General features: G+C 48.2%; 1 protein-coding gene across 1 annotated transcript in view; it reads left to right on the top strand.

Annotated features, from left to right (window-relative positions):
* NPEPPS (aminopeptidase puromycin sensitive) overlaps positions 1 to 26,991 on the top strand; it is a 1,690,513-nt gene that overhangs the window by 510,258 nt on the left and 1,153,264 nt on the right. The window lies entirely within an intron of this gene.

The following is a 26,991-nucleotide window of genomic DNA, read 5'->3' as shown; positions in this document are numbered from 1 at the left end:
TTGTAGCAGAAAACCTCCTTTGTATTCAATACATGTCCTCGGTCTAGGCACAGTTGTTGGATCACACGGTCCACCCATTACAAGTTCATGGTCTTTCAAACACCTTCTTTGCATCCGCTTTCTTCCTTGTTGAGTTGTCAGTCTTTCAGGTTGGTACTCAAATACCTGAAGTTCAACAGTTCATACAGGGTCAACTGCCCGCTTGCCCTGCAGATTCACCGGATTATGCAAACAGCGGTTCTGTGAGTCTTCCTGCCATGGTTCAGCTTCTCCTTGCAGCATCTCGCATCTGTGGTTTGCTGGCGTTCAGTGGCTTAGCTTCTTCCTCTGGCAGGCTGTTGGCGGGACGCCCACTTCCTTGCAAGTCCCCTGGCCCTCGTCTGCTTCACTCCAGTTCAGCTTGGATCTCCGCCTAGCACTATATCCTCCTTCTGCTCCGCACTCCTGGAAACCTCTCGTCTTCACGCACTCCACCGATATTGCCTCCAGCTTTCCCGGCTGGCTTCAGCCACTCCGACACCTCCGTCACAGGTACTAAGGAATTTAAAGTCCCTGCCAGACTGATTGGTTTCTGACAACTAGACGGAAGTCCCTTTTCCATGTTGTCTGTGTTGTCCCCTTCCTCGTCTCATTACCAAGCTGTTGTGTATTGAGCAAGTGTCAGTGGCAAAATAGGGACAGAATTGGTAACACCCATAGAGGTCCAGGGGATATTTAGCTCCCTATAAAAGGTACATGAGGAATACTACGTCACCTCCAAGGGTGCCTCATCTCCACTCCCGAAGTCCCCTCCACCCAGGTGATCCTCCCTCACATACCCACCCCCAGGGCCAGGATCAAAAAGTGATGGTCTTTCCCTGGCCCCCTAGGAGGATGATATATTGGGAAAAGAGGTGAGCCCCCCCCCCCCCCCTTGGATTCCTCACAACACCTTGTGCCTAGACTTTGTTTCTTTCACTTTTGTTCCTTAGGTCGATGCACTGAATTAGTGTGGTTTTTGTATGGGGTTGAGACATCTATTTTTACAGAATTTAGTGGGGTTTTGCTAACATTTTGGGCCAACATAGATAAAAAAAAGAAGTTACTGCACCAGTGCAAGCAGTTCTCACCAGGACTAATGCAGCACCCGCTACAAGGGTCTGTCACAGGGCTAATACTGAAATACCTGGATGCACCGTAGAGTGGACCATTACTGGTCTCGAGCACTGGCCCTGGCAGACCTCCCTTAAGGCGCACACCCAGAAAGCTATTTGCAGGACCCCCCCCCCCCCCCGGGCCTTAAAGGTCAGCCTTGCGCTGTTCGCTGAGGTTTTCGCAGTCTGCAGCAGTCAGAGTAATCTGTGCTTGGAACTACTTGGCAGTCTGTTTACTGCTCTATTTGTGAAGGGGGAGACTGCATTTAAAAACACCCTCGCACCGCGGAGCTGTTTGCTGAGCGGTTCGCAGTCTGCAGCAGTCCGCGGCCTTCGAGGTGGCAGCGGCCACATGTCCACCAGATGCCGGGTAGAAGACTGGCACTGGTTGCGTAGCCAGCGCACTCGCAACGAGGAGAGTGGCCTGGAACAAAGAAGCCCATTGAAATATCTTTTGCGTCGGATAAAAAAAATCCCAATATCACTCAGAAAAGAACATCCATGAAAGCGTTCCAGTCATAACAACGAACTGAATGAAACAACAAGGGAGTGAAGATCTTCCCAGTAGGAGCAGGGACCGACAATGTGGGGAGGAGTCGTCTGATCCTCCACAACCTGAGAGGTCCTCTACCTCCGAAGAACTTCCGCGGGCAGCAGAGGAAGTACTGAAATGTGTCGGGGCGAACAACCTTCCTGTCAAGACAGGTGAGAGCCCTTCATAGTCGCCACAAGTCCACCTCTGCCCTCCTTGCAGAGTGCCGGGGCGGCGCCCCTCCCCAGTTCCGGTGAACCCAACCGGCGCCTTGGACACAGCCCCAATAAACATTCCTGGGTCTCCCCAGGCCCTGGTCCGCCAGAAGGGATCAGGGAGCCCTGAGAGGATTACCGACATGCTAAACTCACCTAAACAGTGTGAGAAGGCAGAAACGAGAACGAGATTCGACCCGGTAAATAAAAGGGCTTTTTCACCTAAAATGACACCAGGCACACTAACCATGTTAAGAGCTGACTCTAAGCAAACCGAAAAAGAGGAACAGGATTTACACTTGACACCCCTAGCTAAAGAAATAGTGAATGAGTCACTGGCTGCCCTTAAAGCCAACGCTGAGACTGCCTTACCATCTACACATGCCATCTCATCGTTGAACGTGGTCACAGAGGCTGTCCCTCCATTGAATAGAGAAGGGACTCCTATACAGTCATCGAAAAATCTAGAAATTGCGATTTAGATCCATCTGGTAATTGCCAGAGCAGATCTGGTGAGCCCCCCAAACACTCCAAATGACTTAGACGAAACAGACTGGGGAAAAGATTTATCATACTCTACGATTGAGGAATCACTCGGCCATGTCAGCAGATGATTATGTGGAGGCTCAGATCATTCTTACACAAACAAAAGGCCTACCAGACAACGAGGTGATGGGGCTGTTCTTTGCCGATGCCCAAGAAGAACATAGCTCAAAAAGGGAGACCCACACTGAAAAGAGTAAAACGCCTGAACAAAGCACCACACACACTACAGAGTGAGAGGAATTAAACTTATAAGACATTGCATAACCAGACTAATTTGCCAGGAACTTATAGGAGCACTCCATCAGATGAATATCCTGGCTCTAAACTTGACTACAAGACACCAACAATCAATCTGTTCAGCTCACATTTGGACGCATTTTTTCATAAACGCGGCAAACCCACAGCGACTGAGAGAAATGAATTATCTGATGCTGAACTACTCGATGGGATTTCTGAAGTGACGGAGACTGAGCCAGTTACCCCGAAACACGTCCAAGCAAGCCTCAAGCAAACGGCAGAAATTTACAACGAGAAAATGGAGAACATCTCCACCCCTAAAAGGTGGCATTTTGGGAAGCACCAGCTAACGTTATGTTCTCACAAGAAAAACTTTTGAGCACCCCAATCTTTACCCATCCCTCCACGTCTTACCACCTTGCGAATACAAAAAGAAAATACTGAAATGAGGGAGCAGAGAGGAAAAACATCTGACGCTATAACCGATCTGAGAGACGAAGGAAACATCGTTCCTGCGCAGGACTCTGAAGAAAGCTCCAAACTCAAATTGAGCTCTAAGAAGCAGAACGCAGGAGAAACGACAAACAAGGGAGAGCTCAGCTCATCATCTTGCCCGTTCTCCACCTTAAAAAGTTTCCCCGCTACAAAGCCATTCCTGAGACAGCATCTCAGGACACGCTAACTTCGCCTCAGTCTCTTCCAAGGACCCCACCTAGAAACAAGACTAAGCGAGATTCCAGGCAATGTAGGGAAAGAAACTCCTAATAAAAAGATGGACCTTTTCTTGATAATGTCGGCGTTAACCATAGCCTTGGCGACCTTCACAAAACTGTACGAATCTCCAAACAATACCTTGAAAGACCATTTAACCATGGTGGCACTCTCACATACAAATCTAACATACCTAGAAGGTTATATAACCTCAATGGAATCTAGTAAGGTTAACACAAGGGAGAAAGGCATGCAAACTCAGGACTATGTAAGGGATCTTCATGAGTCTGTATCCAATCCGAGTCAACTGAAGTCAAAATACTCCAGCAGACTGCGTCAACTAAACCTGCGACCCTCACTTCAATGTCTCAAATGACGAACAAGCAACTGCCAATAGTCATGGAAAAGGTAGTTCCGTAATCAGGCTTTAAAAAGCCAAGGAAAAGAAACTGAACAAGCACGGATCTTATACCACCAAAGACACACCTACACCTCCTATATTACCTCAAGACCCCAAAACAAAGGTCCTAACCAAAAACAATCCTTGAGTGGACAGACAAAACAGTTGCATGGTTTTTGGAAGCCATGGCTTGTTGAAAATAACAAAGGAGCGATCGAACGTAGTTTTGAGCCATCTGCTCTCGAAAGTGTGTCAAACCATGTCAACAAAAGCTTGTTGTCCCACAGCCCGACTGTTGAACCAAAACAGACAGCTTCTATATTTGAGAAGAGAACAATTCTGTAGGGAATTTAAAAAATTCCTTCAACCGTAACTTGCCCCAAATCTGATACGTCCAAACTCGTTAAGAACATGGCTTGGCCAACAGAAAGCGATCTCATGGACTGCATTATGGAACTCACTCGATATTCAATTGAGGAATACAAAAGTGAACTGGAAGTCAAACAACAAGGTAAGAGAAAGGCTGTGTCTCCATTGCAAAGCTCTACATACGGTGAACCTGAAAAGAAGCTTATTGTTTTGGAACCGTAATCACCTGTATTACTAACACTAGAGGCAAAAAAAATCTGATCCTAGCAAACAAGGTCGTCAAACTCGGCTCCTTAAAGATAAAGAATGACAGGAAGATAACAATAAGCTGGTCCACCAAAGTACGGATCAACACCACCTAGGGTGATAGAGACAAGGACTTGAATGACAGATCGAGCTTAAGCCAAAATGAAAGGCACCGGCATTCAAACCCAACACCGAAAGTATACAAAAAACAAGAGTCAAAGTCGCCAACAAAAGGATGAAGACTTCACACTAAACTGATGAATTTGGATGCACGAGTGGACAGACAAGCGAAAAGAGCCCTACTAGCAAGAGCAGGCAGATCAACTAAGTCACGATCATTCAAATTAGAATGACTACTGAATGAAGGGGGTTGCATTATACTGAATCGGAAAACAATCATGACATTACTTCATCACATTCCGACCCTGAGTTCACTTCACTCTGACGACATCTATATCAGAGTTTGCACATGAAAACTCTATGGACAGCGTTTACCTGCACATCTTTTCAACAGCAGTTAAAAAAGACGCTGGGGAGGCGGAAGATAAATTGAGATTAGGCTATGACCTAAGAGAAATGAAACATTCAGAATTCAACGCAGAGACCGAGATGGAGAACTAACTCGGAAACGCTGAACCGTTCTCCTCATTCTAGGCCTCGACAACAGAATCCATCAACCACAGAGGGAGGGAGAGCCTCACATACCAACCTCTCTAGGATGGCTGTTGCATCTAGCAGACATCGCATGGAGAAACCGGTCCAAACAGCTCGACAAACATCTCAAGACTTTGACCAGAGGGTACGGCAGAGTCCAATAGATGCAAATCGCCCTCATCCCCGTAGCTCTAGATACTCGAGGAACAAACAAAAAACATTGTATAGGCTTAAATTGCCCTCTCCTCGGAAAAGACAAGGCGATTGCGCTGCAAAATTCACTTGCTACACAAACAAGGACTTCGAGACCTCGTTCAACCGTGAACAAGTTCCCCACAATCCTTTGCCGAAGTGGAAAATCAAGATAAATCAAGATCAAGAGACTTGGAGGCTGGTAACGTACTTCGTCAAAGCTTAAAAGAAAACGAGCAAAGGAGATGGGCTTGGTTAACGGAAGCCTTGGCAAGCCATTCAAGTTCTTAGCCATCAAAACCCCCTCCTAGTACGGTAAGCGATCAAAGCAGTACTACGGAAAGCCACGAACCACACCAACTGACCATAGGGTCTTGGAATACCCGAATTTTTACGCACTCAATGACAGCAAGTGATGTTAACCTTGAATCCTTTGATCTGTTGTGTCTTTAGGAGACCTGGCTCACAAAAACACCTTCAATAGATGGCTTTGACATTGCCTCTTCACCAGCACTAAAAGGTTTAATGGGGACACCTTCTTCAGGCCTTCTCTCAGCCCTCCACTCGGGAAGTGGCCTTCACCTGGAAAAAATCCTTTTGACTGATTGTTTTATCTTAGCAATCTTGATCTCTTGGAAATCAAGTTTACCTTTTAAGGACAAAATGAGACTCGAACTATATCTAGTGATCAATGTATACTGGAATCCCAAAGCACAAACCAATGAAATATTCCTGACCAAGATTGAAACACTTATAGATGAAACCATGGAAGAAAATAAAATCGACCACATCATCATATGCAGCGATTTTAAAGCTTCTTTATCAAACCCAGGACATGAAAAAAAATCCAACCAGGATAAAACCCAGAACGAGACACAAGGCTGTGGTCCAAAACCCCCCACATTCCAACTTGGGAACTAGACAGTCGTGAAGCAATCTTGGACCACATTTACATTTCAAGAGACCTACTGGCAATGGTTTTGTCATTTGAGGTGATCAGAACTGTTAACAGTGACCACAACCTATTGATGGCCGTATGGGACATCCCAGAAACTCGGGCATCTGCCAGGTGAAAACAAATGGCAACTCCGATTGAAGCAACCAACAGGGGCACGCGCCTGAGACAGACTACTGCTTCCATACGGGAAATTACAAAAAATACTTAAAAGCAAAATCAAGTGATACGAAGGCAGCAGGAATGGCAAAGATAGACTACTGCCCCGTGTTTGTTCCTTATCAACATCCTAAGAACAATAACCACCTCAACAAGGCCCACCTTCACACCAAAAACTGGCTCCTGATCGCAAAAAGGAAAGACATGCGCCAGAAAACAAGGAGAGCAAAGAAATCGCCAACAGCAGAAAACAAAGAGGCAGCTAAGAAAGCCACGGTGACGTACAATAACTGGCTAAAATCGCACAATCATTCTTTACTAAAAAGATTCAGAAAAAATGCTGACAACTCTTTGCAGGAAACGAGCTAAGGCATTTTGGTCCCTAATAGCCCTGTGCACAAAAGCTACACAAGACGCCCTCATAAATAACGTGGGTGAGAAAAAATGGGCGACCTACTTTTCTATCTTGTTCAGAACACCAACATAGTCAATATCAAGTGCTTCACCAACATCCCCCCGAATTTTGGGATGTCGATTATGATAAAAACTCGATCTTCCAAAAAATTGCCAATTAAAAAACTCCAGAGCTCCAGGGCCTGACGGGATTTCAAATTTGGACTTAAAGAACAACCCTGAAGCTTGGGTGATGCTAATTGCGGAAATAATGAACACCTTGTCATCTCTCATTCTATCCCTAAGTCATGGAAAACCGCTGAACCGCAATAAAGGGGACCCAAGTAATTATTGACCAATAGCCCTTTTGGATACCCTTGGAAATCTTTTCGGGGCTCTTTTGCTGGATAAATTCAGAACCTGGGCAAATTTTTCAGAATGCACTGATCCTTTACTAACTGGATTCATAAAGAACATCAGCAAATATTATGCACCTGAGTACACTCAAAGCGAAAGTCATGGAGAGAAGCCCTAGAATATTTCTAGCCTTTGTAGATCTAACCCAGGCTTTTGGCAAGGTAATCCGAGAAACACTATGGAAGAAGCTGAGAAATTGGAAATGCCCACCCTCCATTCTTGAGCCCATTAAAGAGCTATATACAAGTACATCCATGAGAGTGCGCCTTAGTGGTGCGGGACATCTCTCGGAAGTAATTGCTAGTTTCAGCGCAGTCAAACAAGGTTGCCCCTGCTCTTTATAATGCTTACATCGGAGACTACCAGCTTTCTGAAAAAACAATCAGAGCTTTCCCACCAAGTATGGGCAAGGAAAAAATTTGCAGAATGCTTTACGCAGATTACATCATTCTGCTCGACCAAACCGCCGTAGGTCTACAATGAAAACTGGACGGTCTCCTTGCCTACCTGCAAATGAACGATCTAGAGATCAATTCTAGGAAGACCAAAGTTATGATGCTCAAAAAAAAAAAATCCTAAGAGAAAAGAAAAAAACGATCTGGCACTTAGCAGGTGAACGTCTTGAAAAGGTCAACTTTCTCCAGCATGGGGTCTGGCATGGATTCACATGCTCATGAATATTCCCCGTCGTCAGGCTGGGAATCCTCGGTAAAGAAAAAACCAGTATCAGTTTCGCTTCTGATCTGTCTTTCGCAGTAATAACCAATCACTGGTCTCTGCGTCATACTGACCACAGCCAATGACTGCCCTCTACCTAAGCACCGCCTCTGGCAGCCATCTTCAGATTTTTACCGCACGTTCATGTGTTGGGATCCTCGTGCTATTGCTCTCGAGCGTTAGTGCTTTTTTTTTCGCGCTTTTTCACAAAAAACTTCGATTCTTTCGGTCAAAAGAGCCTCAAGCTCCACCGATCCTACATCCGATCAACGGGGACCCGTGTCGGATTCATCTGTGCCCCTCAAGGGTGAAGATTTCGTCGAGCTACACTTCGGAGGACTCCAGAAGCTTCTCAGGCCCGGTCTCGGAGATGGCCCAGGAGAAGGGAAGCTCGACGCCCGGAAAGCTGTTCAGGGTCTGCCCTGGATGCCATCTGCAGAACGTCTTCAAGGAGGACGAACACTCTTTCTGCCTTTACTGCCTTCATGAGGACAAGACGCATGTGGAGAAGGAGTGTGCGTTTTGCGGCAACATGTCGGAACGGACCATGAAGGACCGCCATCAACGTCTCGCCAACTGGCTGGAGGGTAAGAGCCCGTCTGGCGAGAAGAAGAAGAAATCCGAGCGGTCTTCTAAGACCTTTGAGGGCGCCCCGGCGACGGGGGCCCAACATAAGGCCAAGCACCGCGAGTCCGCTGGCACCGGGAGCGCCGAACGGTCGGGCTCTACGGGCGCCAGGCAGGGCGCACCCTCCCCGGCACCATCAACCACGAGCCAACGCTCTGGGTCGGGTAAGAGGAAGGCCGAGCACCCGGCGAAGCTCCTGGAGAGGCCCCGGTCGAGCTCTAAGGCAGAGGAGGAGCGTGGCAGTGCCCCCTCCCTCAAGGATAAGGCGGTGAGCGCACCTAAGGTGGTGAAGGCCTTGATCCATCCGACCAAGCCCTCTATCGAAACGGTCGCGGCGGCCCTGGCTCAGCCTGTGGTGGCTGCACCAGTGGTGGCGACCTCAGGGCCCAGAATCTCCCTGCCTCCTCGGAGGGAGTCTTCCTTTGTGCCCATCGATAGGACCCCCGTGAAACCCTCCGTGGGGAAGAAGAAGGGGGGGGCAGGGCGTCGTCGTAGATTCGGCCTCAACCTCAGAAGAGGAGCTGATCGAGGTCTTAAGCCACGGCCTAGGCGTGGAAGAAGGCCAGCCCGTCGGAATGGACCCCGACGCAGGTGACGACGACGACATCGTCGAGGATACCGACGGGGCCCCTGCTCGCCCGTCGGATTCCCCTCTGCCAACGCCTCAAGACAACTCGGCGGCCATTTTGTTGGCCATACAGTCCTTATGCTCCGAGATAAGGACGAGGCTACCGTTACCGACGGAGGAACCTCTCCCGTCGGGGGATCCAGAACCGGGACCTTCTGGTGTTCCCCCTACCAAGAAAAGAAGGATCCATCCACCACCTCCTTTTCAACCGTCGCGCCCCGTCCAGCCCTCCTCCCCGTCCACCCGAGGGGATGATACGGGGACTGACACGGCAGCGACGGGTACGGACGACGAGGCATACAACGAGGATTTTCCGTCGTCGCCTCCCACCAGGGCTTCTCCGCCCGACGAGATCGGATCTTTCCACTCCATGATCTCCAGGGCTTCCGAGCTTTTCCAACTCTGCCCTGAGGAGAAGAAAAAGGAAGGCTTCCTTTATCAGCGGCACAAGGCCAAGAGGAAGACGGTCCTCGCAGTGCCTCTGTTGGATGACATTTGGGATGAGGGCCTTTCCCTCCTCAAGAACCCTTCCACGACGCCAGCTAGAAGAGACCGGTACGAGAAAAAGTACCGGGTCCCGGACACGGCCCCCCTATGCCTCCGGGCGCAGCCTACCCCGGACTCCGTCGTCTCCGCGGCAGCCAGGAAGAAAGCGGGGGGGGTGCGGCCTCCACATCGACTTCCCCGCCGGACGGCGAGGGAAAGAAATTGGATGCTATGGGACGTAGAGTCATCTCGTCGGCAGCGACGACGATTAAAGCGGCCAACGCCTTGGCTATCGTGGCCCGCTACGACAGGGAGCTCTGGTACAAGATAGCTCCCCTGCTGGATTTTCTGCCGGACGACAAGAGGGCAGAGGCCCTTGAGATCCTGCAGGAAGGTGAGGTGGCGTCGGTCCACGCCATCACCGTGGCGACGGACATCGCCGACACTGGGTTCCGCCAGCTGGGCAACGGCGTTTGCCTTCGACGTCGTGGATGGCTCAAAGCTACGGACTTTCGGCAGGACGTCCAGACCAGAGTCCTGGACATGCCCTTCGACGGGAACAACCTGTTTGGGAAGACAGTGGACGATTCCCTTCAGGCCATCAAGGCGGATACTGAGACGGCCCGGGCCCTTGGAGTCCTGCAGCAACGACGAACGCCCTTTCGGAGCGGCGGAGGCAAGGGCGCCTCCAAAGGTTCCGGCGGCGGTTTCGCTTCCTACCGTCAAGCGGCCCGCTCGTCGTCGCAAGAGGCCTACAGAGGACGAGGCAAGTCTAGCGGACCCCGCCGTCGTCGCCAAGGAGGTCAAGGCGGCAAGGCCGCGTCCAAGCAGGATTGAACCGGCCGTGGGGTCGGGCCCCCACCGAAGCACCCCGGTGGGAGGCCGGCTGGCGGGCTTCGTCAGCGTGTGGGAGTCCATCTCCACCGACCGTTGGGTGCTGGACGCCCTGGCCCGGGGCCACGCGCTCGAGTTTCAAAGAAGGTGCCCGCGCGTCCCCCCCGTGGCCAGGAAAGAACTTCACGTCCCTCAACTTCTCCTGGAGGTAAAGGCGATGCTCAGAAAGGGCGCCATCGAACTCGTCCCAAAGAGGCTTCGGGGCTCCGGAGTCTACTCGCGATACTTCCTCGTGAAGAAGAAGACGGGAGGATGGCGCCCCATCCTAGACCTGCGACCTCTGAACAAGTTCATCAAGGCGCAGAAGTTCCGGATGGTCACCCTCCAGCACGTCCTGGGTCAGCTGGAGGAAGGAGACTTCCTATCGTCGTTGGATTTGGAGGATGCCTACTTCCACATTCCCATCCTAAAGGGGCACCGAAAATTCCTCAGATTCGTGGTCCAAGGGCGTCATTACCAGTTCAAAGCCCTTCCCTTCGGACTACGGTCGGCACCCAGGGTATTCACCAAGTGCCTCGCACCGGTGGCGGCGCAGCTGCGCCGCGAGGGGATTCACGTCTACCCCTACCTGGACGACTGGCTCATCCGCGCCAAGACGAGGGAGCTCGCCGTGGTCCACACGGCAAGGACCGTCCAACTCCTCACGGACCTGGGATTCTCCGTGAACTACGCCAAATCCCACCTGGTGCCCGCGCAAGTCGCACTGTTTCTGGGAGCGAGGCTCGACACAGTGTCCCTTCTGGCCTCCCCGTCGGAGGAGAGGACCAGGACCATCTTGGGCAAGGTGCAACGGATGTTGGTGGCCGACGCGGCCAAAGTGAGGTCCATCAAGTCCCTCCTCGGGATGATGTCTTCCTGCATCTACCTCATTCCCATGTGCAGGCTCCGGATGCGCCTGTTGCAAGAATTCCTGGATGCGCGCTGGATCCAGACGACGGGCAGCTTCGAGGAAAGGATCAAGCTCGACGAGAGTTTCCGACGAGCGATACGGTGGTGGGGCACCCGCGCGCATCTGACGGCGGGCATGGACTTCCAGACCCCAGCCCACCAGGAGACTGTGACCACGGATGCCTCCCTGGAAGGGTGGGGAGCGCACACCGAAAATCTGCACGCAAGGGGACTCTGGCTCCCGACGGAGAAGTCCCTGCATATCAACGTCCTGGAGCTCCGTGCAGTGTTTTGGGCCCTCAGGTCCTTCCTTCCGTCCCTCAAGGGCAAGGTGGTGAGGATCTTCACCGACAACACCACCACCATGTTTTACATCAGGAAACAGGGCGGAACCAGGTCCCCAGCGCTGTCCAAGGAGGCGCAGGACCTGTGGCATTGGGCCGTCGCCCAAGGGATTTTTCTGGTGCCGTTTCATCTGGCAGGGATAAAAAACACCATCGCCGACTCACTCAGCAGGGAACTACGGCAGGATCTGGTGGATCGCCTCTTCCGACGGTGGGGCACACCCCAGATCGACCTGTTCGCGACGGCGACGAACACCAAGTGCCGGAGGTTCGCCAGCAGGTTTCCCCAGACGAGGAGCATGGGCGATGCTTTCTCGTTCCCCTGGGAGGGCCTGTTCCTCTACGCGTTCCCTCCCTTGCCTCTGCTAATCCGGCTCGTCAACCAGCTCAAGAGGTCACGGTGCAGGATGATCCTCGTCGCACCTGCGTGGCCGAGGCAGATATGGTTCCCGGACCTTCTGGACTTGTCAGCGTCCCCGCCGATCAAGCTGCCGGCGGACGCGGATCTACTCTCCAGGGAAGGAGGCGCCATCCTCCACCACGACCCGAAGTCGCTGAACTTGCAGGCCTGGCTCCTGCAGCGCTAGAGTTTGGAGGATACGACATACCGGCCGATTGCAGAGAGGTTCTTGCAAAGGCCAGGGCGTCCTCGACTCTTAAATGCTACGGACACAAATGGAAGAGGTTCTCTGTCTGGTGCCACGCACAGAAGATTAACCCTCTACGGATTACGGCTCCCCAAGTACTGCCGTACCTGCTGACGCTGGCCAAAGCTGGTCTGGCACACGCGTCCATCAAGATTCATCTTGCTGCGATCTCCCGATACACCAGAACCACGGGGCGGACGTCCTTGTGGTCTCATCGTCTGGTGAAAGAGTTCATGAAGGGACTGTTCAGATCGTTCCCGCCGGTGAAGGCTCCGGCCCCGGCGTGGGAGCTCAACGTGGTGCTGACCAAGCTCATGGGACCTCCGTTCGAGCCTCTGCACTCGGCCCCGTTGAAGTTTCTATCGTGGAAAACAGCTTTTCTTGTGGCCATCACCTCCGCACGACGAGTGGGAGAGATCCAGGCCCTTTCCTGCAAGGCCCCGTACTTGACTTTCCACGACACGAGGGTAGTGCTCAGGACGCACCCCTCCTTCATGCCCAAGGTACCGTCGGACTTCCATCTCAACGAACCCTTGGTGTTACCTGTGTTCTTCCCGTCGCCTTCATCGCCGGCTGAGAGGACTTTGCACTCGCTGGATGTAGCTAGAGCGCTGAAGTTCTACGTGGACCGCACGAAGGGTTTTCGGAAGACGTCACAACTCTTTGTGAACTTTGGACCTGTCAATCAGGGGAAGGCTCTCTCGAAGGCTTCCATCTCCAGATGGCTCTCCGGCTGTATCATGTGCTGTCACCGGTTGGCAAACCGACCGCTGCCTGGCCGTCCGAGAGCCCATTCCACCAGAGCGATCGCAGCTACCACGGCGTTCCTATCTGGTGTGCCCCTGCTGGACATATGCAGGGCTGCTACGTGGAGGTCGACGCACACCTTCACGAAATTCTACTGCGTCGACCGGGATTCCAGGGAGGAGTCCAGGGTCGGCCAAGCAGTGCTGCGCAACCTGTTCGCCTGAGGTGAGCCTGGTGAGGAGGTAAGATGCTTAATGTTGAGTTGATGTGATGCTTAATGTTGAGCCTTTGCCACCTCCCGTGGTTGTGCATGTGTGTACTGCTATGTATTCTTTATTCATGAGCATGTGAATCCATGCCAGACCCCATGCTGGAGAAGGAACAAGTTACTTACCTGTAACTGTTGTTCTCCAGCATGGGTCTGGCATGGATTCACATGCGAACCCTCCCGCCTACCCCTCTGCGGCTCTTCACTTGGTCATACTGCCACTTCACGTGCTTCCAAATCTGAAGATGGCTGCCAGAGGCGGTGCTTAGGTAGAGGGCAGTCATTGGCTGTGGTCAGTATGACGCAGAGACCAGTGATTGGTTATTACTGCGAAAGACAGATCAGAAACGAAACTGATACTGGTTTTTTCTTTACCGAGGATTCCCAGCCTGACGACGGGGAATATTCATGAGCATGTGAATCCATGCCAGACCCATGCTGGAGAACAACAGTTACAGGTAAGTAACTTGTTCCTTTTCAAGTACTTGGGGGTTACAATCAACGCCAATCAACAAGAGTCCCCAATACAAGAAACTCATGTCAAAATCAAAACTTTGACAACACAGAGGAAGATACTTGATAAAAAAAATGTGCCCGCTTTTCATTGACGCGGTCAATTAATTTCTACAAGGCCAAGGTGGTACCAGCAATCGTCTATGGATTGGAAGCCATGCCTTCCGATCGACATCTGGCCAAAACTCAAAGGATACTTCTGGAGGAAAATGCTAAACTTGCCATTTTCCACCCCCCTGGCTTCAATCCGGAGAGAACTTGGCCTGGTGTCTCTCAAAGACACTGTGGACCTAAACGGTCTGATGCTCTTCAGAAAGATCCGAGTTACAAAAATAAAAATACACAGGATCATTCTTGAAGAAATTAACAGGGGGAACAGCAAAATGCTGTCCAGATGGGCATCAAGAAATCGCACACAGAGAAGAAATGGGAAGCTGCGTGATGGAACTTGAAAACAACCCAACAAAAACAGCAAAACGATTGAAAGAATGGGACTGGAGTAATACTGTAGAAATGGCTGCGTAGAATAAACTTAACTTCCATTTACCAACAAACACCCAAAAAATAAATGAACCAATGAAATATTTGGTCAAATTTTGAAACAAGAAGCTGAGGTCGACTTTCTTGAGGCCACGGTTTAACCTACTAAAAACGAACAAAAAATTGGCAATAAGAGGCAGCTCCTGTCAAAACACTTGTTGGTTCCGTGATCAGAAAGATATAGTGGAAACAGGAAGAAATCTACTCCTCAGTTGTCCTGGATTGACAACAAGAGCCACATGGGCCATCTTTTCAGGGATTCACAGTGCCTAGAGGAGGTACATTGGTGCAATTGCCTGATGAGCAGTCAAAGTTTGAAATCAGTAATTGCAGTGGAACAATTCCTTCAGAACATTGACTTGGAAACAGGAATTTTTTTAAAATAATTTTTCTTTTTTTTATACTTTGAACCTAAACATGTCTTTTTGCTATGGATACATAAACCAAACAAAGAAGATGGAAGCCATTACTTGTAAAATGATTAAACAGTTGAATCAAGTTAAAAAAAAATATATATTGTAGTGAAACCTGAGGCCCATCTCATGTTTCATAAGGTCCTGCTGTCACTCTGCCTACCACCGCCATCATGGTGAGGGCTCTCGTCCTATTGGTGAAAATCTTGATTGCACTAGTTTGCATGGACTGGATGCTGCACAGTGACCCCCTGCTGGTCAAAGTAGACTGTGATCAACAATCTGCCCTTGCAAGTAATCAAAATGGCAAACATGACTGAATTCCCTGAGAATAGCACTGATCCCCTCCCTAAACCTCCCGCCCACTTCTGCCCTTCCTACATGCGAAAAATAAAGCACCTGCGCCTTCCATGGCCCAATGCAATCAAAATGTAATTTTAAACTTTTCAAATCAATAAAAAAAAAATCTATATGCATAGTCTATCGAAAGTCTATCCATGAGATGACACAGTTGTTTGACTTGTGGTTAACAAGATTGAATTTGATGAAGTGAGTTTCATATTAACCCACCAAAACACTTAGTGGTAACCCCAATGCCACACTGGAGATCTGGGGAGTCCACGTGGGTCAACTCTTGGTCTGTGGATCAACAAAGAGAAGACAACTTAAATTATGCTGGATTTTAGGGTGACATGCCTTGTGCTAAATGTGTTTATTCCATTCGTCACCACAAACTCCCTGCTAGTTCAAGCTTGCAGTGCCGCATTTTTGAGCCATTGAAATGCACTGATCTACGATATTTTGATTTTATTATTTTATATAGAATTTATTTTCTGGTATCCAATGAAGCTGCTAGTCGAACAGATTTGACTTAAATCTGTTATTTCAGCCATCCATATTTAATACATTAAGAACATTAAAACATACAACACCCTGTCTCATTCCTAAAATGAAAACCTTTTATAGTGTACAATTTCCAAAAGAAAAGATCTGAATCAAAATATAAGTGGTACAATGCTAATAAAACTTACATTTGATCCTTTCACCAAAGCGCACACTTTTCCCACTGTAGTGGAAGATCTATGTCCACAGTGCGTGCTTCTTCAGGGCCTTCTTTGGATGTGGACTTGTCAACCTTTAACGTTTTTTCCTTTGGTCCTGTCCCATTCCTCACAATGCGTCTTCAACTCTGGGGTAATATGGAATTATATTATATTGTAATGTCTTGTTCAAATTAATGATTCTGGTATCCTATAATTAGTTCAATGTAATCTTCACTTTTAGGCACCTGCTTCATAACCACCTTAATAAGAGGTGAGAAAGCGCAGTACGTTTGCTGCATGCTTCCCCATTCATGACAAAGTTGCATCTTAATAAACCAGGAGAAAACCGATCTAGAACTGTTGTGGGTATATCAAACTATCAGTTTACTGTCAAAGAACCTCACCACAACCTGGAGAGCAGAATGTTCAGTCTGACCAACTGAGCAGATTGTTTCTGGAAGACCATATAAAGGTATTAAAAATGTGCTGGGCAACTTCAGATGCAAGCCTTTTTTCCACAACAGATAACACAAAATACTTGAGCTTCTGGAAACCTGATTCAAAAGGGATTCTCTTTTGGTCAACTAGTTGGAGAAATGACTGTGCTCTTTTCCAGATATTTTTCCTCTCCTCAATGTTGTAATCAAATTGAAGCAGACAACACAGATTGTCTAAGCTCAAGTTTGGCCATGTCAGCAGAGATACCCAAATCTTCTGAGCCACACATCGTATTTGCAGTCTGGTCCTGATGACCAAATTGAAAGAACGGCCATGTGTTCCTTCACAAGCCGTCAACTTTGAACTGCATTGCTCCTATGTACATATAATGGGGCACACGATGTACCCAACTCTGCATATATGAAAAAGCAGGTACACCATCTATCATTACCATTGTAAGCTTTCCAATTATAGGGGTTCTCCTTATGATGCGGACAAGACCACAATCGCTGTACATGCCAAGTAGAAACTGTACTGCCCTACCTTCTTTCTGGTAACCTTGGGGCTTTCTTTTTCCATTATGAAGGTCTGTTTAGCACCAATTACTGCGTAAACAAAATCGCCCACTCTGGTTTCTTTTTTCAGCACTCCAGTGATTTATTTGTTAAAGCCATCTAGTCCATTCTTGGTGAGGTGGCAGTCTCGTATCTGCTGGGGGTTAAACACTGGTCTAGAAGCTGCCACGATATCCAGTTCAAGATTGCCATTAATCGCTTTACAGACCAGTAAGTCACTCCGATGTTTGATCACAGAGGAAAAGTGGCTAATGTTGATTATATCAGAAATGTAGCAGTTATGTCAATTTCCAAGGGGACAACATGAAAGTAATTTGCCAATTTTGCAAAGATTTCTATTCCGATTCAGAGAGAGTTTAATGCTTGAGCAAGGAATCGCAAGTCGAGCAGGAATCCTTGTGCAACGTATTTAAGAATAAAATAACTTCTTTGTCCTGTATCCCCCTCAATCCATTGTCTCTAATGAGCATTCTTATTCTAGTTGGAGTTATGAAGACTCTATAATGTGGAGGTAAGCTTTCTTTACTTGTAATCCTAGTTCTTGATCATGGGTGTTGTCATTGAATTAAAAAACCTCTGCTTCTTTCTCTCAAATGAATCCAGGAAAGAGAGTAAGCGCCAGGGAAAGCTATATACTGCAGGGGAATACTATCCAGATGAAATTACATGTATGGTTCTTGTAAATCTTAACTATGCTGCCTTTAACCCTTACATGTTTTAAATGGTAGAGAAGTGTTGCACTTCTTTCCTTTGCGGTGAGGGTGAACATGCAAGCAAATGGGTGAAAAGTACCTGCTACTCTTGAATGCCCCTGTGTAGAACATCGCAGCACTACATTTTAACAGTAAAAACATTATTGGAGTCCTTGGTCCAGAGTATAACCATTTGTGAACAATGTCTGGGTAGATGAGGGGAGATTAAACTCCGGGGCAGTGAAAATACAGCACTTTGGCTTGGACGGTTTGGACAAACTACCAAAAGTCCTGTTTGGCATTTTCATCAAAAATCATTCACTTTTGATTGTCTGCCCTGCAGCATTACCACTGCCAATCCTTTTCTCTGTGCCGAACGAGACAAAGCTTGTGTGATCAACCAGGCGGGTCTGGGCACCATCATGGACAGGTTTTCCTTCAACACCTTCCTACCCTTGGAACAGTTAAAGATCTCTGGTGTGCCTCAGTCAGTGATATTCGATCTGGGCAGTGGATCTCAAGGAGATTTACCTGAATTTGACAATTTAGGAACCACACTAGAAATGTCTTAGTTTCTCTTTAGGGAGGTGCACATTTCAGCAGTGTCCAATCCTTCAAACACAAAGTCAAACACAAACACCAAGATTTCAGTAGTTGCTGCCTTCCTCAGGCAGGAGGGCATTCACATTATCCCTTACCTAGATGACTGGCTGCTCCACGGTCGCAGTCCTTCACAGGTGGACTCTGCTTTGTGTCCAGCTAGACCAATTCCGGCTTGGTCTCTGCGTTAACGCAGTAAAATGGCCAATGACACAGGCTCATAGGCGGATATTCATGAACTTCGTTTGGGTTAGTCACCTCGGCAGGGTGGTTCCGACACCGGCTAGAAGGTACAAGACATGCTCAGGACCTGTTTTTTCTTTTCTTGATCACTTCTGCGACTACAGCCCTGGTGGTTACAGAAGGTAATGGGCCTCATTTGGTTTTTTTTGTTGTAATTTACGTCCACTCAATATGAGGAGTACCCAACTTTACCTGGCATCTGACTAGATGCAAGTGTCATACACTTAGTTGCTGGAATTGTGCATCCTCTCCCTTCCTGCACCTGGATCTTGTGAAGGGAATGCAGTTCGCAGACCCTTCATCATGGATTATCGCCACAGATGCATTTCTGCTGGGCTAGTGGGGGACTCTGGATGATCTGCAGGTCCACGATTTGTGGGATTCAGATCAGTGCTTACTCCTTATCAATGTCTTTGAACAGGCTATTTTCAACACCTTGATGTCCTTTCTGCCTGTCAGGAATTGTACATTCACATACCTGCGGACAATACAACTGCATTATTTTACATTCAAAAGCAGGGAGCACCAGGGCTCCCCATCTTATGGCACTGGCAGTGGAGCTGAAGGAGTTCAGATACGAGCCCTCCATCTTCTGGGGAAGCATCTAAAAGCATATGCCCTTGGCAGGCTGCAGGTCAGTCTACAAGTGGGTGCTTAATACAGAGGTGGTGCAGGACCTTTTTGCGAGGTGGGGGGGGCACAGGAGCATTCAGTCAGGCATTTATTGGGATATGCTGCCTTATTTTGTGAATTTCCACACCCATTCCTCACTCATCCACAAGGTACTTGCAATGTTCAAGAGGTTGGGGGGGCGGCTTGCTCAATGATTCTGGTGGCACCTCTGTGGCCAGCCAGATTTTGATTTTAAGACCTCAAGATCCTGAGTTTTCTTTAATCCGGCTTCCCCTGAGGCTGGAACTTGTGTCTAACAGTGATTGGAGGATTTGGCATCTCTCCTTTCAGTTATCAGCCTGGTTTCTGAGCAAGTAACTCTGGAACAGAATTAAGTTGGAGGTGATCATGGCTGCTAGCCAACCTTCCAAGAGGGACTAGTAGAAGAGTAAATGGACACTGGTTTGCCATTGGTGCCTCCGCAGGCAGAGCTACCCTGTCGTTCAGCATCTTTCCTTTGTTTTGGCTTTGGCATCTTCATGGGTATCCGTGAAATCCTTCTGTACCTGTAGGCGTCCTACAAGAACACAGTAGAGATCCTTCTCCCTATCCAAGGTGGTGATCAAACAGAATTTTGATGACCTCAAACAACTGTTTATACTTGTGAGATGTCCTCATCCCGCTTGGTGGTGCTCAGGACTGTGACACACAAAACTTTTTGTGCCACTGGCTTCAGTGGACTTGAACCTTGTATCTTGGAAGACAACGTTCTCGTTGCGGTCCCTTCTACTTGCATGGTGTATAAACTTTAAGATATGCATTTGATATTGCCTTTTCACAAGGACAAGGTGGTGCTCCATACATAAACATACTTTCTCCTTAAGATTGTTTGATTTCCACATTTAATCAAGAGATCTCCTTCTTGGTTTTATTTTGTAATCCATCTTCGGAGGGGGAGAGGATTCTGCATAATTTGGATGTTCTAGACCTAAGGCAGTGAGGTCATTAAACCAACTTTGTCCTTTATGGAGTGTGATGAAACCAGGGAATTTATCCCTTCCGACCAAGGGGTGTCACCCTCTTTGTGCCGAAGAAGGGGATACGGAATTCCTTTGCTTCAGAATCCCAAGTGTGTGTTTATATGGGAATTGAACAGGGCAGTAATGTACAGCGCCTTTTAAAAGTAAATGGCTTGGTTTCTTAGCTGTATTTGCTTCCTTTTCATGTAGAGCTGAACCAATGGATTCTCCCGTTTCACTAGAGAGTGATGAACACTGGCTTGCACAACTGTGCTGAAGAGGGAGTCACTCCCTCCCAGGAGGAAGAGCCACACAGTCGTTGTGGGCGGAAAGCCAAGGAAGCTTGTGGTATGCTGCCACTTTGATTAGCTTGGAGCGGCTGAGGAAGGAGTTAACGAAGCCACGCAAGAAGCGATGTGCCAGCATCCTAACTACCCGACGCCAAAGACCTGTCATTCCAGGGCAGGAGAAACTAACACGAAAGACCCAGTTGCGCAGACCGGACAAGTTCGTGAGCATGGGTTCACATTGGATAGAGAATTCCTCTTTTGCTAGCACCGCAGCTGGATAGTAGGTACGAAACATCATACAATGAGCAGTTGGAGGGCTGTGAGGCCACAGCAGAGCCCACATCTGACTGGGAATCCACATATCTCATGAGGGGTACAAAAACTGAGAAGCAAAGTGGGGCTAAGAAACTCCATAGCACAATTGTGACTGAGAATCCAAATACCTCATGATGGGGGCGAGAGAATCGACCCACAAAGAGAGTGAGGAGCCCAGGCTGGATCAAGACGACAATTATTCCACAAGGGGATACAAAGTCTCAAAATTCGAGCAAGGATGAGCAAAGGAATTACCTCAAACACTCAAAGTAGCAAAGGATTTATCTCTGGGATTAAAGCTGTTTATGGATTTGTGAATACCCACCAATCCAGGTCAGAACCTGTTTCCAACTAAGATTACAGATCCCGGTGGACTGGATAGGATCAGAATTGTGTGAACTGCCTGACCAGGCTTTTTGGCTAAGAGAAACAGACTTTCATTTTACAATAATAGACCTAGTGCCAGAAAAGATGTTTCGAAGGGATTGCGTCCTCTGACGTATTCCTTATCTTTGATGTTATCCAGCGTCTGTTCCTTAGTTCCGCTTTTCCGCACTTCGTGGGCCTCGGAAACGTAACGCTCGTTCCTTTCTTCAGAAAAACCTTCTTATTCTTCCAAGATTACCATTACACGATGGCTTCTTCATCCGAACCATCGACTCCACGGTCTGGTTTCAAGAAATGTCGAGACTGTGGGAAGAAAATGTTGTTGTTAACGGATCCTCACAGGAACTGTTTGTGGTGCCTGGGATCGGAGCATCACTGTTCGGAATGCGAGGACTGTATGTCCATGACGGCGAAAGCCTTGAAGGAGCGTAAGGGGAAGTTAGAAAGAGGTAAGGACTTTAAAAATTCTACTCCCTCGAAAGTTTCTTTAGCTGAGTCGAGACATTAGTCTCCTCGTCGACAAAAGAAACACTCTCGTTCAAGATCTCGAAGCGGTTCTCACAGGTGTTCGAAATCAAAACACTAAGAAGAGGTGTCGTAGATCTCCCTCTTCTTCTTCCTCTACTTCCCCAGAAAGGGTCACCTGCCCCACGAAACACAGCTCACCGGCTAAGTGGGAGGAATTCTGTAAAAAAATGCTTAGCTTCTTTGAGAAAGCGACCTCGACCCCCTCGGAGACCTCTAAAGGTGATACCCTTAGGTGAAAGACCCGAAAAGTCAAAACGCTGCGAGTCGTTGAACCCGGCGAGAGAAAGTACTCGAGCGTCGTGAACCCTCGAGTAAAAGCAGTAAGACCGCGTCATCGACGCTGTCATCGAAGATTCCTTCAACTCTCAAATCTGCGTCATCGACGCCTTTGTCGAAGGGCCCTTCGCATAAATCAGTTTCATTGACGCAGTCTTCGCCACTGTCGACCCCGATAGACAAACCTACAACTGTCACTACGTCACAGGCAGTAGAGGTGTTGAAAGCTCCGACCATGACGTCTATGATACCATTGACCATCTCGATGACGCCGAGTAGGATTCCGATCCTCTCGAGTGCATCGATGTCTTTTCAAACTTTTTCGACGCCCTTTTCAGGATTGTCGACGCCTACGACGTCCACGTCGACAACCTCAACGCTTTCTCAGGCAGTGACAACAAATGTAGCTCCTTCTGCTCTAGAAATAGGTTTTAAACCATATCCTAGGTCTGACTACTTTAGAGACTAGTCCTCTATATATGAGGAAGGGGAGGATTCCGACAATGAGACACTTTGGTTTGCAAAGGACTACAATACCCATGCCAGAGGAATTAATCTCTGAGGAGAACAGGTTAAAAGACCTTTAAGAGTCTCTACATGAGGCAAGTGGTTTAGATATCTCTCCAGAAGTAGTTTGCTAAACCAGACCCTGGAGAGCATGCTGAGACTCCTTCTAGGATTCTGATGGCCAGAATAATTGAATTCATGGGGTGGACTACACCTACACCTTCTTTTCAGCAGGATGACCTTACTGATACTTTATCTAAAGGTCCACAGGAGGATCCTGTTCCTTTTCATACTGCTCTGCAAAGAAACATATCTGCTAATTGGGAAACGCCTGAAGTTATCCCTGCAGTAAATAAAAAATGTTTTGCTAAATACAGAGTATCCGCTTCAGATCCTGAATATCTGAGCAAGCATCCAACGCCAGATATTTTAGTTGTACAAGCAGCAACTTTATCTAACAGTAAGTCGGCATACCCTACTATTCCACAGGACAGGGAGGATAAAAGATTTGATGCCATGTCAAAAAAAGTATTTTCGGCATGCACCATGGCGCTTAAATCTATTAACGCCACTTGCACGATAGAAAGATTCAGCCACACACTTTGGGACTGTGCTTCATCTGCGGCTGACTGTCTCCCAGAAGGAGACGAAAGGGACGCATTCTTAAACATCATCAGGGATGGAAAGGATGCAATGTGCGAGTCCCTTCAAACAGGCATTGATTCTGCTGACAGCATCAGCAGGGAAATGGGGGCAAGTACCACAGTCCACAGATTTGCATGGTTGCGGAAGTATGGTTTTGCTGCAGATGTACAAGCCAGACTTCTGAACATGCCCTTTGACGGCACTTCTTTATTTGGAAAGAAGGCTGATGACAGCCTGGAGAGCTTACAAACATCCAAGGCAGCAGCAAAATCCCTTAGGGCTGCAATCCGGCAGACTCCAAATCGCCCCCGAGGAGCTTCCTGGAGGGGGAGGTCCTTTCGCTTTTACTCTGCATTCGGAAGAGGCAGAGGACAGCCTGCTCAAAGGGGCCAGAAACGATTCACCCGTGGACAGGTCAAAGGTACAAAAGCTGCAGCAGGAGGTGCCACTTTAGCCTCTGCATCTGCGTCAGCCGCTTCTAAACCACTCTGAGGTCTCCCCTCACAAGACACCAGTAGGTGGCAGGTTAACTCAACATCTGGCAGAATGGCAGGCTATTACTTCAGATGCTTGGGCATTGGAGACAGTTGCCCAAGGTTACTGCCTGCCCTTCCTACACACTCAGTCATCCACCGAGGAACAACCCTTTGAAGCTTCCAGACCCGTTCCTTATGCAGGAGATTTTAGACCTACTAGAGAAGGGTGCCATAGAACCGGTACCCGTAGCGGAGAGGAACAAGGGTTGGTATTCCCCCTACTTCCTAGTACCAAAGAAGGAAGGAGGACTGAGACCCATCTTGGACTTGCGAGAATTGAACAAATTCCTCAGGAAAGACAAGTTCAAGATGGTAACCCTTTCTCAGATCCTTCAGGCCCTCCAGCTTCAGGACTGGTTATCTCTAGACCTTTAGGATGCTTATTTCCATGTACCAATCCATCTCAAACACAGGAAATACCTGAGGTTCGCAATTGGCAACTCTCATTATCAATTTCGAGTTCTGCCATTTGGGCTGACCTCCGTCCAGAGGGTCTTTAACAAGCTAATGTCGGTTGTGGCTGCTAAGCTAAGGAGGGAAGGGATCCACGTCTACCCCTACCTGGACAATTGGTTGATCAGAGCAGTATCTCCAGAACAAGCTCAGATGCATCTAGATTACGTCTGCCACTTCATCAACTGAGCTTCTCCCTCAAATTAAAAAAGTCACAGATGATACCATCACAGAGACTCCAGTTCATTGGAGCAGTCCTGGACACTTCCATGGGGAAAGCCTCACCACCAGAGGTGAGGGCTCAAGATATTCTACAGATCGTCACCAAGTTTCAAAATGCCCAACGTCTACCAGCCTTCGACTTTTTGAGGTTGCTAGGCCTCATGGCATCCTGCATCTTCCTAGTGCCAGAGCCTCGTCTGAGAGTGAGATCCCTCCAATGGGCACTAAGAACCCAGTGGTTGCAATTCTCAGGAAGAATGTCCGATCTCCTACAAGTCCTGAAAGGAGAACTGTTTTGGCAACCATGGCCGGAGATAACAGTAGTCACGGATGCCTCACTCACGGGGTGGGGAGCCCATGCCAACGACTTGACCATCAGCGGTCGTTGGTCTCCATCGGAGTCCAGACTACACATCATCCTGTTGGAGCTGAGAGCAATAAGACTAGCTCTGAAAGCTTTTCTGCCATCTGTACAGGGAAAGAATTTCCTGATAATGGCGGACAACACAGTGGCCATGCATTACCTCAACAAAAGAGGAGGCGTAGGGTCACTGCCACTGTGCAGAGAGGCAATGCAGCTCTGGTTTTGGGCAATTCAAGAAGGAATCTCTCTATCGGCAGTTCACCTAGCCGGAGAGAAGAACTTGACGGCGGACGCTCTGAGCAGACAGAGCAGTCTCCCACGAGGGGGAGCTAGTTCAGGAAGTCCTTCAAGAGATCCTCACCCTTTGGGGAACCCCTCAAGTGGATCTGTTCGCCACCAGTATCAACAGGAAGTGCGATCAGTTTTGTTCAAGGGAATTTCCCCCGAGAGGAGCTCTAGGGGACGCGTTCGTAGTGGACTGGGAGTTTCCACTCTGTACGCGTTTCCTCCAGTCCCTGTCATTCGTCAGATGATCAGGAGGTTGAGAAGATCCCGGAAAGCCATGATCCTAATTGCCCCGGATTGGGCCAGGAGAAAGTGGTACCCGGACCTTCTAGACATGTCCATCTGTCCTCTGATTCGTCTTCCGCAAAGAGAGGATCTTCTCTCGCAGAAGGGAGGTCAGGTTCTCCATCCAGACATCAGAACCCTCAACCTTCACGCTTGGTTTCTGAAAGGTTGAGATACAAGGATTGGGATCTCCCGGATGACGTCATAGAGGTGTTGCTTTCAGCTAGAAGGCCAGCAACAAAGACATTATACCGCTGCCGTTGGAACAAACTTTGCAGCTGGTGTAGAGAAAAGAATATTGACCCCTTTTCATGCAATACACCAATTGTGTTATCTTTCTTGCTTTACTTAGCAAATTCAGGTCTTCACATTGGTACGATCAAGGGCTACCTTGCAACGCTGTCAATCTTTAAGCGTACTACTAAGGAGCCTTCATATTTCAAAATACCCTTGGTAATCCAATTTCTGAAAGGACTAACTAATGTTTATCCCCCAAAGCCTTCAAGTTCCATTGTGGGACCTAAATCTAGTCTTAAATTTTCTGATGGGTACTCCTTTTGAACCACTTCATTCCTGTTCATTAAGATTTCTCACTCTGAAAACAGTTTTTCTAGTGACTCTAACGTCCGCCAGAAGAGTGAGCAAATTAAAAGCTCTATCTTGCAAACCTCCTCATCCAATCTTTCATACAGACAACGTTGTTTTACAAGTGAAGCCTAATTTTCTCCCAAAGATGGTCTCTGACTTCCGCATTACTCAGAAAATAACTTATCTTCGTTCTATCCTCCTCCCCATCCAGGGAAAGAGGAAGAGAGATTACACAGGCTGGATCCAAGGCGTGCCTTGAGTTTTTAAATTAGCAGACTTGCTAGCTAGGATAAGGCAAGCAGACCAATTGTTTGTAGGATACTCTGGGCACAAATTGGGATTGCCAATCACAAAACAGACCATTTCAAGATGGATCATTTTAAGCATTCTAGAATGCTACAAATTGGCAGGAAAAGAACTCCCTCAACATTTTAGGGCTCATTCAACCAGGGGTATCACAGCCTCTCCGGGCCTCCAAAGAGGGGTCCCAATTAAAGATATATGTGCGGCTGCCACATGGTCGGCCGCACATGCTTTTACCAAATTTTACAGCCTGGATTCCTCCTCTAGCCAGGAGACAAGATTTGGGAAAGCTGTGTTGCATTCTGTACATCTTTAAAAGTAAATATTTCATCTTTTACTCCCACTTCCTCCACAATCCATTCGAAGAATAAGTTACTTACCAAACTGGTAACTTTCTTTCGATGGGATGTTCCTCAGACATGTTCCTTATCGCCCCTCACATCCATCACCGCAGTAAAACTTCCCTTGTAGTTGGAGCTTACCCTCCTTCAAGGTTACTAACCAATTAATGCAAAGCAAATCTAAACTTCAAAACGGAACTGAGCAACGGACGCCGCGCAAGTCTATTTATACCCCTGATGACGTCGGCACCGATACAGAGGCTGTCGAGGGACACCGACTTGAAGGACGTTGACGCGCAGCGCCCTCTACGGAAAAAATGTTCCGAGGCCAGCAAGCTGGAATGGATAACATCAAAGATCAGGAATACATCGGAGGAACATCCCATCGAAAGAACGTTACCAGTTTGGTAAGTAACATGTTCTTTTTCTTTCTCAGTGGTAGGGCAGATGTTAAGATAACGTAGGTAACGTATGGAGCACCTCGTAGAAGTAGGGCTTAGATGAGGCAATCTTTCCTTTTAATGACATATTCTGTTACAAACATGTCCTCGTCTGTCTCCAATGTCTGGCATA

This window comes from Ambystoma mexicanum, chromosome 13, assembly GCF_040938575.1.
Source record: "Ambystoma mexicanum isolate Mex_15411 chromosome 13, UKY_AmexF1_1, whole genome shotgun sequence".
Taxonomy (NCBI): domain Eukaryota; kingdom Metazoa; phylum Chordata; class Amphibia; order Caudata; family Ambystomatidae; genus Ambystoma; species Ambystoma mexicanum.
The sequence above is the reverse complement of the archived record's forward strand: the minus strand, read 5'-3'. Positions and strand labels throughout refer to the sequence as shown.